Here is a 16,203-nt window from a genome sequence, read left to right as displayed (position 1 = left end):
TAGTTAAACTGCTGTAAATAAGCATAATACCAGTTTTGTAAATATGAAACGGTAAAAAATAATTATAACAAAATGTCCCCGACATTGATCGCTGAGAAATTTATTTTTTATAAGTTATATTTACTTGAATACTCAACATTGACTATTTTAGGCTTGGACAACTGTTGGCGCGCTAAGTGTGAAATTAAAATTCTTATCATAACTGGTTCAACTTACGTCGGTCACCTTTGATCTAATTAGGACAATCGACATGACGGTCACGTGCGTACGCGCAGCCATGCAAAAACTGTGCTCTGTTTAGTAAGGGATAGTGGTTTAGTTAGTGTAATAGGAAAAAAATTCTTTGGCATTTGAACAAACTTAACTCGTTCTTTTATACGCGGGCTTAAAAATGTTTTTACTATTAGTATATTTAATTTCCTAACTTTTGGTTAATAATACAGAGTACTCAATTAATTTTGAAAAGCAAAGACGGATAAGGAAATTCACAGGATACTGATTTAAAATCCATAATTTCAAAAATACTTTTTAAGTTTAAAACAAATTGTCAAATCGTTGCACTACGATTTGATGGTTTGATATACTCGCTCAGTTATAATTCCAGCTACTTTCTGTGCCTTATAAAGTTTAGAATCACCTGTTTACTAGCTCCACTAAACTCGCCAGTTCAAACACAGCACAGTAGCGCATCTGCTTCAAATTAAAGCGAGCTCGTTACCGAACGTTTTAAAATCTTTAATACTGACACTACACTATAAGTTAAATGCAAGCGGACCATTTTAATTATGTCTGATAATCGTCGAATGATTATACCGTCGCAATTTTATACTTATACTATTCATTTACACTCAAGAAACTGTTTCTATGACACAGTCGTTTGTGTAACACCCTGTTGATGAGGTCTCGGTTTCGAATCTCAGGTCGGCCAAAGTACAAATGAGCTTTTTCTAATTTATATTGGGTAGTTATCCTGAGTTTGGTAACACTCCGCCCCCGGTATATACCAGGGCAATAGCCCCCCTATAACATGGGACTAAAATTGTAGATGGCAAACCGCGGGTGTAAGTATTTCAGACACCTCTGCCTACACCTTCGGGTATAAGAGGCGTGAGTGTGTAAAGATTTTCCAGTTTCGAAACGTACGATATTAGGAGTAAGCTGGATGTTGCAATTCAGTTGAAGTGTTCGAAATAAATTGTATGTATTGTAATAGCCAGCAAGGTTATTGTTGAATTTTCTCCTTATTTTATTAGGAACGATGGGATTTGTAATTAGCCCCTTAATATTAGGCTATATGTGTACTATAAGACACTCAACTCGTATTGCCAGTTTAAAAATATAGCAGCTACGAAAGCATAGGAAAGTACGTGTTTAGTTCAATTAAAAAAACGTCTTTCTAAATTATTTTTTACGCATATCTTATACTATATTTATAATTATAGGCATGAGGCGACAAAAAAGTCCTTATTTTATATTAAATTACATTTTTAAGATAATATCAATGATTACCTGTATCTTGGAATTTTACTAGCGCTTGTTATAATTACTGCGCCCCGGATTAACACATAAAAGACACTTTTAAAACCCCGGGATATATTTCCTCGAAGTTGCGGGCAGATGTTAATGTAACTGTTATATATTTTTTTATTTATCAGATAGTAATCATATTTCCAGAGACTATCGCGGTATTTTTTAACTTAATTATTATCAGTATCAGTGATTGCTTCTGTGGCGCTGTCCGTAGTGTATGCGACTACCACACAGAGGTCTCGGGTTCGAATCCCGAGTCGGGCTAAAAAGCATTCCTAAGATTTTCTGTCAAGAAAGAGTTAGGAAGTTGAGGCTTATAGAACTGTGTGCCTTAAAGAGCACGTAAAGCCGTCGTTCCTGCGCTTGACCCATCACTGGTCGTGTCGGTTATCCGTCCCACCGGGCCATGACAGGGAAGTTATACAGAGTGCAGGTACAAAGACCTGCACCTGCACTATTGGCTGATCTCAATGAAACTGGCCGCCGTGGCCGAATATTGGCCAAGAGGACATTTAATTGTAACAATGGTCATTTCTAAGTACAAAATCTGAAAATTCTATTCAGATTATTCAGTCACATTTCGAAACGGGGAATGCCAGGGTCCAAAAACAGGTAATATTACAATTCCATTCAATATTTTAGTACCTAGTTCAAATATATTTAGTAAAATATATTCTTGTCTAGAACCAGTCAGCAGGGCGCTTGCACGTCGTACCGGCGCACGCGCAGCTGACGCCATACGGCCGACAATGAAGTTCTCATATCATTGCGAGTATACTACACAATTCTAACTAATATTACAGAGCTTAATAAAGTTTTGAAGTAATTGACTTTTTCATTTAAAGACAGTTATCACTATTGACTTGGCTAAGTGTATTCAGTATACTTTACACGTGGAATTTTTGAAGAGAAGACTAGGGCCTGTATAGAGTGTACAAATTTATTATATTTGTGAAAAAAAAATGTGCTGTGCTTAAAAAAAAAATATGGCAATGTTTTTATCTCTGTTCACCTACTGCGTAAACAGAATGGCATAATGTGTAAATCTTCGCCCAAACAAATGATGTCCAAGTGTAACTTTGTATCTAATGCGGCTCTTATTTGAGTATGTGGTTAACTTATGACAATAAGATTCTTAAAAGATTACTTATTTATTGTTCAAGTAATACTAAAATGTCGAGAAATTTTTCAGTGAACGTGAATGTTAATCTATCACAACTATATATCATGTCCAAATTCAGTACCTACTTTATTGGACCGCAATGTCTAAGTACGTATTTACATTGTATTTTTGACATGTATGAAGATAAAAAAGGACACTGTATTACAAAATTACCCTTTCAGAACGAGATCTGGATCATAAAACGGCGATTTAACGACCAACAGTTGCATAAGACCACCGCGACAGTCCACTATCAATATAAGCGCATAATAATCGCAAACACCCTAATCAATTAACCTCACTAGCTAGCTTATCATCGATAAATAAAAAGTCGACAACGGCACGCGTTCGCGAAATTATAGGCGCATTTCGCCTGAAGCGATCTTCGCTTCGATATCGAAACGATAATCAGAGAGTCGCGCGTCATTAAATAACTATATTTCAAGGAATTATCTTATTTGTGGAGGGTTAACTTGTGATGTTTGGATACTTGAGTTTAATGGGTAATTGGGTTCACAATACCCGAAAAAGGTTAAAAATTCAGTAAATATTACGGAGATACGTCATCGGCTATAGCTTCCAGCAGTAGTAGTAGGAATTGAATTATATACTACTTTAAGACGCCGCTACGGCAATGTACTATATTTTCCTTCAAAGTGCTAAGTCTATGTCACGGGATATAATCGGTAATCCTGAGAAAGAAGAAAAAATCGGCCACGGCCACTGCGAAAGCATAACGAAGCTTTGCAGTTGCCATATTGCTGTCAAATTTTGTATGGTTGGACAAAATAATTATTTTATGTATTGTTTTAAGATTTTTATTCTCTGGTCTCTACCTACCCCTATGGAAAGAAGGCGTGGCGGTATGCATGTATGTATGTATGTTTGTATGTTCAAGATTTTTCACCTGCAATTAATGTTTGCTATTCATAATATCAACATAAACGTTATGTTGTTAAAAGTTATTATTACGAGTATTATTTATTGATTTACCATTAAAAATAAATAACAGGCATACTAAGATCCCAACGTTGCAAGTAATTTTATAACATGCAATTCCCTAAAGGTTGCAAGTTATTAATGAACGGCCATTAAAATATGCAATTATTACTTAAAATTAATCGAATCCATTTTCCTAGGAAATAATTCAAATTTTCTTTTCTATGTACATACATAATATCACGCCTGTTATACCCGAAAGTGTAGGCAGAGGTGAATGAACTACGCCCACGATTTGCCATTAAAAACGTCGGTCCCATGTAATAGAAGACTAGCCATTTGCCTAGATATAAAAAAATATGGCGCAGAATGAAATTTAATTTCCTAGTACGTAAATATTATGAATTTCCTTTTTTACATTTTAACAATAATGCAGGAAACGCCGCTCTAAGTGTGTTGGATTTGATCTCTTCACGGAAGGTACTTCGAAGTACAGAATATAGTTAGGTAGGATTAGTTTTATTATTTGTTCCCGAATCGTTTCTTTTTGTAAATCATCCTTGACTCAAAGTATGCTTTGTACGCATACAATGCAGTTCTACTCAATGGATCCTTTAAATTTTACTTTATGTGAATACTGAATTAAACTTATAACGATGATTGCCTCCGAAATACGAGTTTAGCAGTCCATACACTGGCCTTTAGAGTAAAATTATCGACTAATACCGTATGTCAGTTTTGAGAAAACGTATAAAAATGTGTTTTTTAACAGCATTATTAATAGATATGGTTAAGAGGTACAAGTTCAATTTACATTAAACGACATACACAGACGTAACTGACAACTAACAAATAGTTCCTAATAAAGACCTAAATTAATGACAAACCATTTACTTGAAAACTAAAATCGCGCAACAAATTCACCACGCTTTAGGGTTCAAATGGCAAACTTATTATTTAACTAGCTGACAGGACATCTGCGCGGGCGCAGGTGGTTCCGTACCACGCGCATGCACAGTTTTGTGCTTCCACATAGCATTTTTTTTGAAAATTTCGACGGTTTTATTTGAATTTACGATTGTCAAGAATGTTTGTTGGGAAATTTATTTTATTTTATTTAATTTGTGAAGCAAGGAAAGGAATAAATGTATGACTTGAAATTATCTTTATTTGTTAAGTAATTTTTGTCGGTGTAATATACATACATACATAATATCACGCCTATTATACTCGAAGGTGTGGGCAGAGGTGTATGAAATACACCCCCGTTTCGTTGTTAACAATGTTAGTCTCATGTGATAGGGGGCGAGCCTATTGCCATACACCGGGCACGTTATAAACTCGGGACAATTATTGAGAATCATTAAATATAATTTAGCAATAGACCAAAAATCTATTTGTCCAACCTGGGCATTGTACCCGGAGCCTCCTGGTCAGCAGTCGTACATTACCGCCCGCGCCTTCGAGGCAGTTTATTAATAATTTAATTTAAATTCTTTTATTTGCACTAAGATGATCAGAGAGAATCTGGTAGACTAGTTTTATGTATGTATATGACATTAAAATGTGTGGTTATAGCACTTGGTATACGATCGGGGCGGACTTAAATGGGTGGTCTCCTAGTATTTGAATTGAACTTCTTTGCATTTTAAAAGGTGTCGTAAAGGTGGTTCAGTAATTATAATAGTAGTTCATGTATGTTTAAACATTAAGTTCATGTCTAACCATGCGAAAAATGAGACAGGTCTATAACTACCTATTTCGATTTTATAGCTCAAGTATGAGAAAATCTTAGACTTAGAACGAAAATGGAAAGAAATACTAAGAATCACATGCGTTTAAACGATCAGTTTTATTAATTATCTAGGGGCGGCCTAAGATACAATTGCTTGAGTAACGTTTAATTAATGTTTATTTTATTTATTAACCTTGAATATAATATTATATTCTTATAGAATAGAAATAGGATCATCATATTTTCTCAGCGCGTTCAGACGGATAATTCTGTAGCGCAATTCTTTACGAGTATAGTCTGTACTGTGAAGTATCGAGAGTTTGGCGTTTAAAATCTACTGCCAAAATAGTTCTTACGGAGTCCGGCAGAGGCGCTAAACAGATTTTCGTGTAATATTTCTCGATAACTAGCCGGTTGCCGGTAGTCGATAGTAGTAGAGAATCGAGCTACTGTACTGAATTAATATAATTTTTGTATTTAAAAATTGATTCAGGCTGTGTATTTTATAAGCACAATTTTTGTTACAAGCAATATCAAATGTCAAATATTATGTACTTTCAAATGTCAGTGTAAAGGTGACTTGATCGTATCTAAGTTTATAATCGTTCTAGTGATCTAGGTGACTGCAAGTTCTAGGTTTTCTTGGTAAAATTAAAAATTCATGGCTGATATAATTGTATGACAAGGCGTTTAGATAAACAGGTATTAAGATATGTGTGCTGAACGATGGAATAGTATAGCATTTATATGAAGCAATTAAGCAAGTTTTGATTAATCATCCGCATATTTAAAATGCAACTAAGAATCAAAATTTAACAGAAAATATATATTGAAATGTTTGTTAAGTTTGTTGAAACGAATAACAAGGGTCAATGCATACTTGTATAATATCACGCCTGTTATACCCGAAGATGTATGAAATAACTCCAACTTTACTTCATTTACTTACAAGTTTAGTCCCGTGTAATTGGGGGCGAGTCATTGTCAGTTACCAAATTTCGAGCTACTATTAAGAAATATTCTTACAAAATATAAAAGACCAGTAGTACTTTTCTCAACCCGCAAATCAAACCTGAGATCCTGATCAGCCGTCAGATACACTACTGACCGCGCCACAGACGCATTCAAGTCGGATATGAAAATATTTATTTGTAAAGCAAAATAAAAAAAAATAATTAATACAATTATCGTTTCACCCTAGGCCTAACCATAAGTAACATTGACACTAAGTTGACGACATAAAAGAAATTAAGTCACACGTCTTTCCAAACACATTATTCTAACAATTAACCAACACACAATTACATCAAATCTAAAGTACCAATTAATTTTCCACATGCGTGAATAAATTACCCCCTTGGATCCATGGGTTATAAACACCATACTTGAAAGTAACCCATAGATTCATGGCGTTTAAACACCGACTCTATAAATGCAGGCTTATGACGTCACTGGTGTTTTGACGGTTTGTTGATCTTTGAGGACTTAGTGACAAAGTTAGTTTTTAAATGTTTGTTTTCTTCTTTGCTAAAACAGTAATAGTGCATGCATGTTAGATTGATTTTTGGCACTATTTAAATTCTTAGATGTAATAACCAGAAAAAAAATGTTGGTAGGTACTTTTTGTGCAATAAAAATGCGGCTAGCAGTGCGGCAGAAAGGCTGTAAGTGTTGCAGAATATGATGTAGAGTAATGTTATCTTGTTCTTTTGTGTGGCTCTACAAAAATATGCTGTACTGAAATAAATCCAGGTAAGCAAATACTGCTACACATAAAGATACCAAAGAGGGACTAAAAAGAGATAAAAGTTAGTAGTAAGGAATTTATTTTCTTGCTAATACTCATAGGTTCATTTTCGGTCAGTGATGCTGACGATAGAATAGACAACGATGATAAAGGAGAGACTTGAAGAAATATTTTTTACATTGCATGTCTATGTAAAATGTTTGCATTTGACTTGTAGTGCTAGTGCTTAACAGGTTGGTTTAATGTCTGGTCTATAGTGATTGCTTTATGCGTTCAAACCCGCGTAATTAGCGTTGTAATTGATTTTATCATTTTTAGTTATTACAATCTAACGTACTCAAAATTAAATCCCAAAAAAGCACAAGGAAAATTCAAAATTTTAAAATGTTAACACATTCTAAATCCGTTATAAGAATCGCCACGGTCATACCGACTAGAATCGATCCAACTGTATCGATATACGGCTATTATTCACCTCATAAATTAATAATCGAATCAACGTAATAGGCCGGCACTGATTTTTGAACGGGTCATTCGTAACGCCCCGAGTTTATCGATGTCGAAACACTGGATGTGATTGAATTTTTCAAATTTAAATTTTTTCAGTGAAATCTTTGTCGAAATTGGAATTTAGGTTGAAAATAAAAGTACAGGGTCGAGAACGAATGATAGATATAAAATTATAATAGATTATTGCTGAAAAACTGCAGTAATTACATTGCATTTAAAAAAATATTGCGAAATCTGTGTGTTCGTGCGTTTTATAAGAATATATCTGGCATATGTCACCAAATATATTACTTGGTTTGATAAACTTTATTAACTGCGGACATATTTTCAATGCCTCGTATGATAATCCTAATTCGGTTTTATTATTTATTACTGTAACCTCGTCAATAGATTATTTGATTCAACGATTTATTGAAATATAAATTACTGGAATGTTTTTTTTAACATTACGGAATTTATACAATTATTATTATCGATGTAACTAGATAGTGTTAATCACGTCAATGTTAAAAAATAAGTATCTATTCTATACAAAATGTAATTTTGGTGTTAGCAAATTTTAACCCGACTTTGCAATTTTGGGTTCCGGCCGGTAAATTATACCTATATTTTCATTAAATTGATTCAGTTCAATTGAATTAAAGGATTATATTCAGATTTAAATCTGCATGAAGTTCATGTTTTTGTCATTTGCACAAAGTTAGTTATGGGATTTAAAATTTTTAATACATAATTATTTTTAGCTTCTGATAATGTATCATTAAATTATTTCCATACGCATTTCTTGAATAAGACATATTTAGATGACTTAATCATATTCTTTAAAAAACCATAGAACATTAACACAATTGTAAACAAATACGGACAATACAATTCTTAATATGGATAGAACAGAGACCAATGGTCACATAAAAATGAATCGAGTAAAAACTTTATTTCAATGCTCGAGTCTCCATCTAAGGTAGTATTGGTGATTCAGTATTATAGAATAAGTACTAGTAATTGTGTTCTTGTGTTAGGCTTGTAATTTTATGGATATACACATTGCTTAGCATTATATTGAGAAATATACTACCTCTATAGTACTAAGCTGTAAGTATATTAATAATTGTATTTAAACTACCTTTGTAGAGAAATAAATACTTTCTATTATTATTATTTATTATTAATGTGTTTGTATCGAAATATTAGTGTGCTTTTGTTTGGAGACTGATAATTTTAATAGGTATGTATGTATTTAGAAAGTCGGGAATATGCGCTAAGATATAAAACCGTAAATCCTCAGTTCGTTAAAAGCAAAGCTTGCTCATTTCCTATGTTTTTTTACATATGTCATTAAGCAGGTAAGTTATAATTATTTAGGTACAACTGATTGTAAAATAATGGTTTCAATAAATTAAATTAAAATAAAATATTCCTTCTTCTATTTCAAAACAGATGTCACATTTTGTTCTTTCAACTCTTTGATATGTTAACACCATCAACATTTCACAGTTTACCGTATAATTTAAATAGTGACCCTATTACAAAGCGATAAAACCCAAATTCGTGTGAAGACAGCATAGGCAAAATGCGTTGAGAATTTCGACGTTTCCGAAATTATTAATTGTTTTAAATCGATTTGTTACGATTATAGATTTTTTGTTACAATTCGTATATCCGGCAGTTTAACAGTTTGATGGCGGGAAAAGTGTTAATTTATGGGCTTATTGTTTTTAATTTTTGAATGTAAAAATATAATATTCTCTATATTTTTTGGTGCCAGGGTTGAGATATTATTCTTGGCAGTATTTAAATTACAAAATGAAAGTTTCCTGAAATTGTATCACAAAAATGACATATTTGCAATACAGTTTAATGATATGACTGTAATCAGACTAATCAGCCGATATTCAAAAAATATAATTAACATTGGTTATAAATGCCGATCCTTATACATACGAATATTTTTTTTCCAAACATTCGGTATGTAGGTATTCCCAGTTACCCAAATAAAAACAAAGATTTGTTATATTTAGTAAATAGGACTTATTTAAAATCCGATTATTTTTGCACAGTGACCTAATGTTAAATAGATTTAGACAAAATTATTGTAAAAAAGACTATATATCCGTCTTATATCTAGAATAATATTTGCAGAGTGCAATTTAATCTTTTGCAATCCACAATCCGTAGCTTCAATCGTCCGTGAAAATTGTTGTAGAAACATGCTTTTAATAAATAGGGTTATGTGGTGCATAACACTAAATATAGGTATCTTATACGAATACGCTAACTGTAATTTATTATATTAAATATATTAAAAATTTAATTCTTCTATTGACCTTAGAAATTTTATAATGAGTAAAAGCAAAAAAATAAGAACCACTAATAATATCTTAAAAAATACTGATGATGTTAATACAAATATAAAATTCCCACACTCCGACGAAAAACTATTTAGACGTAGACATAGATTTTTCAATTATTATTTTGCTAATAATGACTATGTTTTATATTTTTACGTATGCACGTACCTAATTAAATTTAAGGTAAGTCCTTTCAATTTACCGCAGTGTTTTTCCCACTGACAGAGAATAAAATTACCAATGTATAAATAATCCATATTTGATAAATTAAAATTGCCCGTCAATTAATATTATTAAATAAAACTAACCTTTTTCCATTCCTTCTTCTTCTTTTAGTGGCATAAACAGTACCAAGTTGGCTCGAGTGCGGCTGCGGCGGTGGCCTGAGCAAGCTTGGGTCCACGCATCCATCTAACGCGTAGCCAGCCTGCCCAGCCCAGCTGCCGCAGAGCTGCAACTTTGACTCCGTGGCTATCTTGACGGCTTAAGCACACCTCGAGGTAATATCCAACATAGAGCTAAGCCAACATCTGGGGCTACTCCACACACTCACCAAACTCCCTCAAATTATCCAAAATTCGCAGATTCCAACAAAGCTTTCGATCACACTGCACACAGTGCTCAAGTCAACGCAATATCATTTGTTGCTCCAGATTCTTGTGCAGTTATTCGTCCGTCAGTAAGGAGGTGGAAGCCTAATAATCGTGATGCAACCAATCACATAAATCTTCATCAATTTTTCGTCTAGTCAAATGTATGCAAATATCTTCACGTTTCCGTTCCAATAAATATACCAATCAGAATATATTTAAGTATACTCCAAATTTAATCGTAGGCACTTATCTTGATTGTATTGGAAACTAGAAGACCTCGAATTAGATGTTCCTTGCAAAAATTAAGTTTGATAGCAATTAATTCATCCGGTTGTAAAGGTCGAACGTGAATTATAATTGTTCCTTTGTTGCCTATTGTTCGATGTTTCTCATCTTCAGTATCTTCTAAATCAAATTTCAGTTCTTCTAATTTTTCGCCAAATTTTTAACACGTGTTTTGATTTATATTATTTATTTATTCTACTATATCACTAATGAGCTGATTTATTTACACTTAATCGGAATTATATTTGACCTAAATGAGCCTTTATTTACACTCAATATTCACTAAGATATCTTTGTTTAAATATTGCACAAATAAAGCCTAAAACGGCCGTGAAATTCTAAAAGAAATAGTGAAAAGAGAAATTTAGAAAACCGCCAAATTAGTTCTAGAATCTGTTGTTTTAAGAATTTGGAAGAATAAATTGAGCTTCGACAAATTAGATTCTTATTGGAAGAAAATTTTTGGAACAAGCCCAAATACGACAAATATCAACTGAACATCACCACAAAATAGCTAAATTGTTACTGTTTTATATAACTCGGCCGATTTTAACCGCCAGAGGTCACTTTTCAGCCGATCGATGCCACAACACTAAACACAAAACATTAGTTTCAACACTTTTCATAACATCAGTTGTTTATTTCATATTTTTAACCCATAACACGTTTGTTGTATGTTTATGTTGAGTCACATTAGGATTTAGCACATTGTCACTGCACGCGAAGGTAGCACCGGTTCTTTTATTTTATTTTCTAAGAGCACGTGGATGTGGAGGTTAAGCTATGTAGTGTGAGCGCGTGGCGCAATCGGCAAGCGCCCGATGTGGTTTGGAGCCTCACACTCTAAGACCCTTAACGGAGGGGGGAGGAGCTGCACCAAACCACGCCTCCCATACCTCACCCACCAATCGAATGCCCCCGGCATCATCAAAGCGCACACTGGGACGTACTGAGCGCACATTTTTATTTTTGTTAACAATTGCGCTCGAGTTTTTCTTTTGCACGTTTTTTTCTATAGTTTTGTTTTAAATTGTATAGGTTTTGTTTGCAATGTCAGTTGCAATGTCGACGTTCAAGAGAAAGGATAGCTGGCATTTGTAAAGTGCATTAGTTTTTAAGTTTTGTGGAAGATTATATTTAGTATCGGTAATGGTATTGCACAAATTATGAAAGTTGAAATGTTTGACGGAGCAGTTAAAAACTGTTAAGTGCTTTAATGTGTTTTCTATGTTTTTGTTTTCTCATTGTTGGTTTCAATTAGTAGGTATCTTCATCAAGAAAGAAGCGGCTAGAGTAACTTTACGGTTGACTAGCAAAACAAGCACCATTTATTAAGAGATACAAAACACATTTCTATTTTTTCTTATAAATCTGAAAAATAACTTAGCTTACGATTATTTTTGCGTACAAAAAAATTGAGCTTCTAAATACGTCCCCTGTAGTTGGTGATGACGTCACAACATGGCCGCCGGGTGAGGGCGAGTTTTCGCATTTTCCCCTCGACCGTACACTTGGACGGACAAGTTTAACCCTCTGTTTAAATTAACTGTTATTTTTAGTAATACTGTGGATGATAATGAAACTGTTAAAATAACATGATTTTATCTGTTTACCCTTTGTTTGGATAACATTATGTTTCAGCTACCTACTTGTATGTCCCGTATGGTCTATTGAGGTCGGCAGAGATTACTAAACCTTAATATACAGAAAACAATCTATCGTACTAGTTATTACATCAGTGGCTAAATTCCAATAAAAAAAACTATCGTATTTATGTACCTAATGTCTTTTATTCTGGAGTTGTCTTATTTCAGAAATTATTGTGCAAATTGTATTGATAGTTATTTAAAAATAAGTAGTAGTTAAGTAAACAGAAGTATCAGCATGTTCTCTATTTCATCGTTTACTCTTTATTAAAAAACAACTGATTTTGTACCTACGTTAATTTGTAATATAAATTACTGTGAAAAGATTGCTTAGTAACTGAAACCTGAGAAAAATATAATCCTGCCTATCTATATACCTAGGTACAAGCTAGGTAAGTTAGTTTTAAATATGCTACATTTATATATCGACACAAGCAATAGTTATTGAATCATCAATAACACAGAAATACCAACGAAATACCATTAAACAATCCCACAGTTTCATAAAGTCCTATAAAAATACATTGTTTTTACAATGCTCAGTAAAACGGAGGTTGGCAAAGATTTTTATAATCCCACCATAACTGTTTATGATGCTATTATGTTATTGTTATTAGTTTACAGTTGAATTTAATGTGATTTATGCTGCAATTAAAACTTAAAGGACACGGGTTCGAGGTTGGGTCAGGACTTTAAAAATTTACTCGTGTTATCAATAAATGCTATATTTAAAAAGGTTATATTGAGAAATCCATTTTTGAAGTATTTCTTTTTATAGAAAATACAAATTAAAATTACAGATTTTTTCATTTTATCGGGGTATTTTTTTTATTAATATTTTTTTTTTCTTAATAAGACAACCCCTGCACTAAGATTTGCTCTTGTATCGCGGGGACTACTATAAACAAAAAAATTACGGACGCAAAGTAAAGGAGACTCAATTATATTTAGATCACACAAATAATTGTTCCGAGTAGTAATCGAACCCACGACCACCCGACGCAACGGTAGCGGCGTGGCGACCTTAACCACTGCGCCTCGGCGGCTGTCAGTCTGATGACGACGAGGTATGAATTTGCTATAGGTATATCCAAAAAAAAATTACGATGCTATTCATTTTTATACAATTCGAAAATGGTGATTAATTTCAAGATACTTACCGTTGTAATTACCATTTTAAGTATAATTAGAAATACATGTTCCTTTATTACTGTCTTTTTGTAAAAAGCAAATTCACTCATGTTCTTGAAGATCGATGTTATATAAAAAATAACCCTCTAGTGTTACTGCTAGCAACGGATCTACTCCCGCAATGAAAGGGTTAGTTCACCTTGCCAACTGCAGTATATAATAAAATATGAACTAAAAATAGCTATTGTCAGTTATTCCGGATTATTTTTTATAATTTTGAGTACCCTTCTTCCAGTGGAACTTGAAGGATTGCGTTAGAAGGGAATATAAGTCGACAGTCACGACTTCTCGCCCGCAAGTCCAACACGTCTAACTATTAAAGGACTAATAGAATTAGTTCGAGTACTTACAATATAAAACAGACGGATGGACAACGAGAGGGAGGCTATCACGTATCTCACATACATATCTCAGTTGACGACTATATGAAAGCCACTATGCTGTACATTGTTTTCTACCTAGATTGTACTGATTAACAATTGAGTCCTGTCTGTAGAGCACACAAAATTGTAATTAAGCTGTACTTATTTGATAAATCTCTTTGTTCATATTGGTAACGGTAATATATCCAAGGAGCGGGGTTTGAGTTTGGTTTTAGATAGGTCCAGGCCAGACAACTTTGAGAACAACTGCTCTAAGGAATATTTACACGTTTGAGATACATAACCCAAAGCATGGATGTAAAACGATTGTAACCTTTTATTAAAGCAAATACAGCCTATTTTCAACCATTCGATGAATGAAAATGAAAATCAAACAGACTATGAAAACACATAAGTGCAAGTAAACAACGCAGGAGGAACGTTCAAAATCGTTAAATATGAGCCGCTATGATTTACATGAGCTCCCCGCGCCCCCCGCGCCCCCCGCGCCCCTCGCGACGCACACGTAAATCAACGTGGAACTGCCCAAACTCACGCATTGTCATCTGCGTTTTGTACGCTCTATGGGGAAAGAGAACGCGGTGAAGTAGGACGTTTTTCTGAAATATCGAAAAAATACCTTTTTCTTTAGGCTGTCTACTGGATTGGGGATTGTTTGTGTCCGTATTTTGTCAAAGTCTAAAAGTTTTACATTAATTAATGTATAACTCATGGGCATTTTTAAAAATAAAATACTTTAGGAATATTGTACAGTTAACACTTTAGTTTTGTATACAAATTGACGTCTATGATAGACGAGAATCTCTTTAAGGTAGTGTTGTGCATAGATAGGCATTAGTAGAATTAATTTAACAAAAAAAAACCAAATAATTATTTTAAGACACTTTTATCCAAGTTGTTAACCAGACTCAAACCAAGACAAAACCCTATTTAGAAAACAAAATGCCCAACTTCCTATAACATGTTCTGACAACCTGAACCAAAAAACTACATTATACAGATCGTCATTAATTACGACGTTAAACCCTTAGAAATAAACTCATTCGTATAACTAATGTTTCCATTAGTTCAAAGGAGAGCACAGGTGGACACCTCGAGCCATCATCTGCATACCGACATCTCGCTACACACAATCCAAGTACGGGTTAATTCCATTATACCCTCGCAATGAACCCCAAGTAAGGGTTTACAACCCTATTATAACGACGACACTTTACATGATACCTTGCCATTTAAATACTTAAAGACTATATATAAAGATGGATGACTGCATTAGTTCGTTCCTTTAAAAAGGAGACCCAATTTGCGAACATTTAGTTTTACAACGCGCGGTGTCGTTATTTTGACGAACGTGTCGTAATTTATAATAGTCGACAAATGTGGTGGTAATTATTTGAATTTATAGCTGTTTTTGTTACTAAGAATGTTGTTATTAGCTTCGCGAAAACATTTTTACAATACATCTTTACGATAGGTTTTTGTAACATTGTATTTTTAGACATAAAATAAACCTATAGCAATTACCACACAAAATAAAAAAATAGACCTTATTACTCAGTAGTAATACTAATTTACTAATTTGATTAAGTATTGTATGACAAGAAAAGTCTCAGTAGACTTTTCTTGTCATACAATACTTAATCAAATTAGAAAATTAAATATCTGAGATTAACAGTAAAGCAAAATCTTTCGTAAATATCACATATTGACCAGTATCATTTTTTTTATGAAAATTCTCCTACTAGTTACTTCGAAATACACATCTGACGCAATCGCCGTCGCTTATGGCTTGTACAGTTGCCAAACTAGTAAAATTTTAGGTTACAAGTAAGGCCGTAAAAATCGTATAATTTTTTTATTATTTGAACGTCATATAAAAATGATATCTCCCGGTTACGATGATGTCACCTTTGTATATGAATTTGACTTTGTTTAGTTTTTTCACTGTGATTTAAAATAACTGTATTGTGTACCAAACAAGTTCATTCTGACCACGGATAATTCAAAATAGTATTATATTAGTGCAGAAGAATTAGAAGGCTTCCTTGATTGATGAAAGTAAAGAAAGAACTATTAAATTAGTCAATTAATAATCTTGTAATGAAAAAAATGCCTAACCAAATACCAAGAACTT

The 16,203-nt window shown here is 33.4% G+C and overlaps 1 protein-coding gene across 1 annotated transcript in view; it reads right to left on the bottom strand.

The window, feature by feature from the left end:
- ss (aryl hydrocarbon receptor spineless) overlaps nucleotides 1–10,455 on the bottom strand; it is a 115,887-nt gene extending 105,432 nt beyond the window's left edge. Inside the window, exon 1 of the mRNA XM_076128598.1 lies at nucleotides 10,280–10,455. The gene's annotated coding sequence lies outside the window, so the exon portion shown is untranslated. The remainder of the gene's footprint in view (nucleotides 1–10,279) is intronic.
- Between the last annotated feature and the right edge of the window lie 5,748 nt (nucleotides 10,456–16,203).

The sequence above is a fragment of the Anticarsia gemmatalis genome, chromosome 21 (genome assembly GCF_050436995.1).
Source record: "Anticarsia gemmatalis isolate Benzon Research Colony breed Stoneville strain chromosome 21, ilAntGemm2 primary, whole genome shotgun sequence".
NCBI classification, from domain to species: Eukaryota; Metazoa; Arthropoda; class Insecta; order Lepidoptera; family Erebidae; genus Anticarsia; species Anticarsia gemmatalis.
This window is presented reverse-complemented; position numbering and strand designations above follow the sequence as displayed.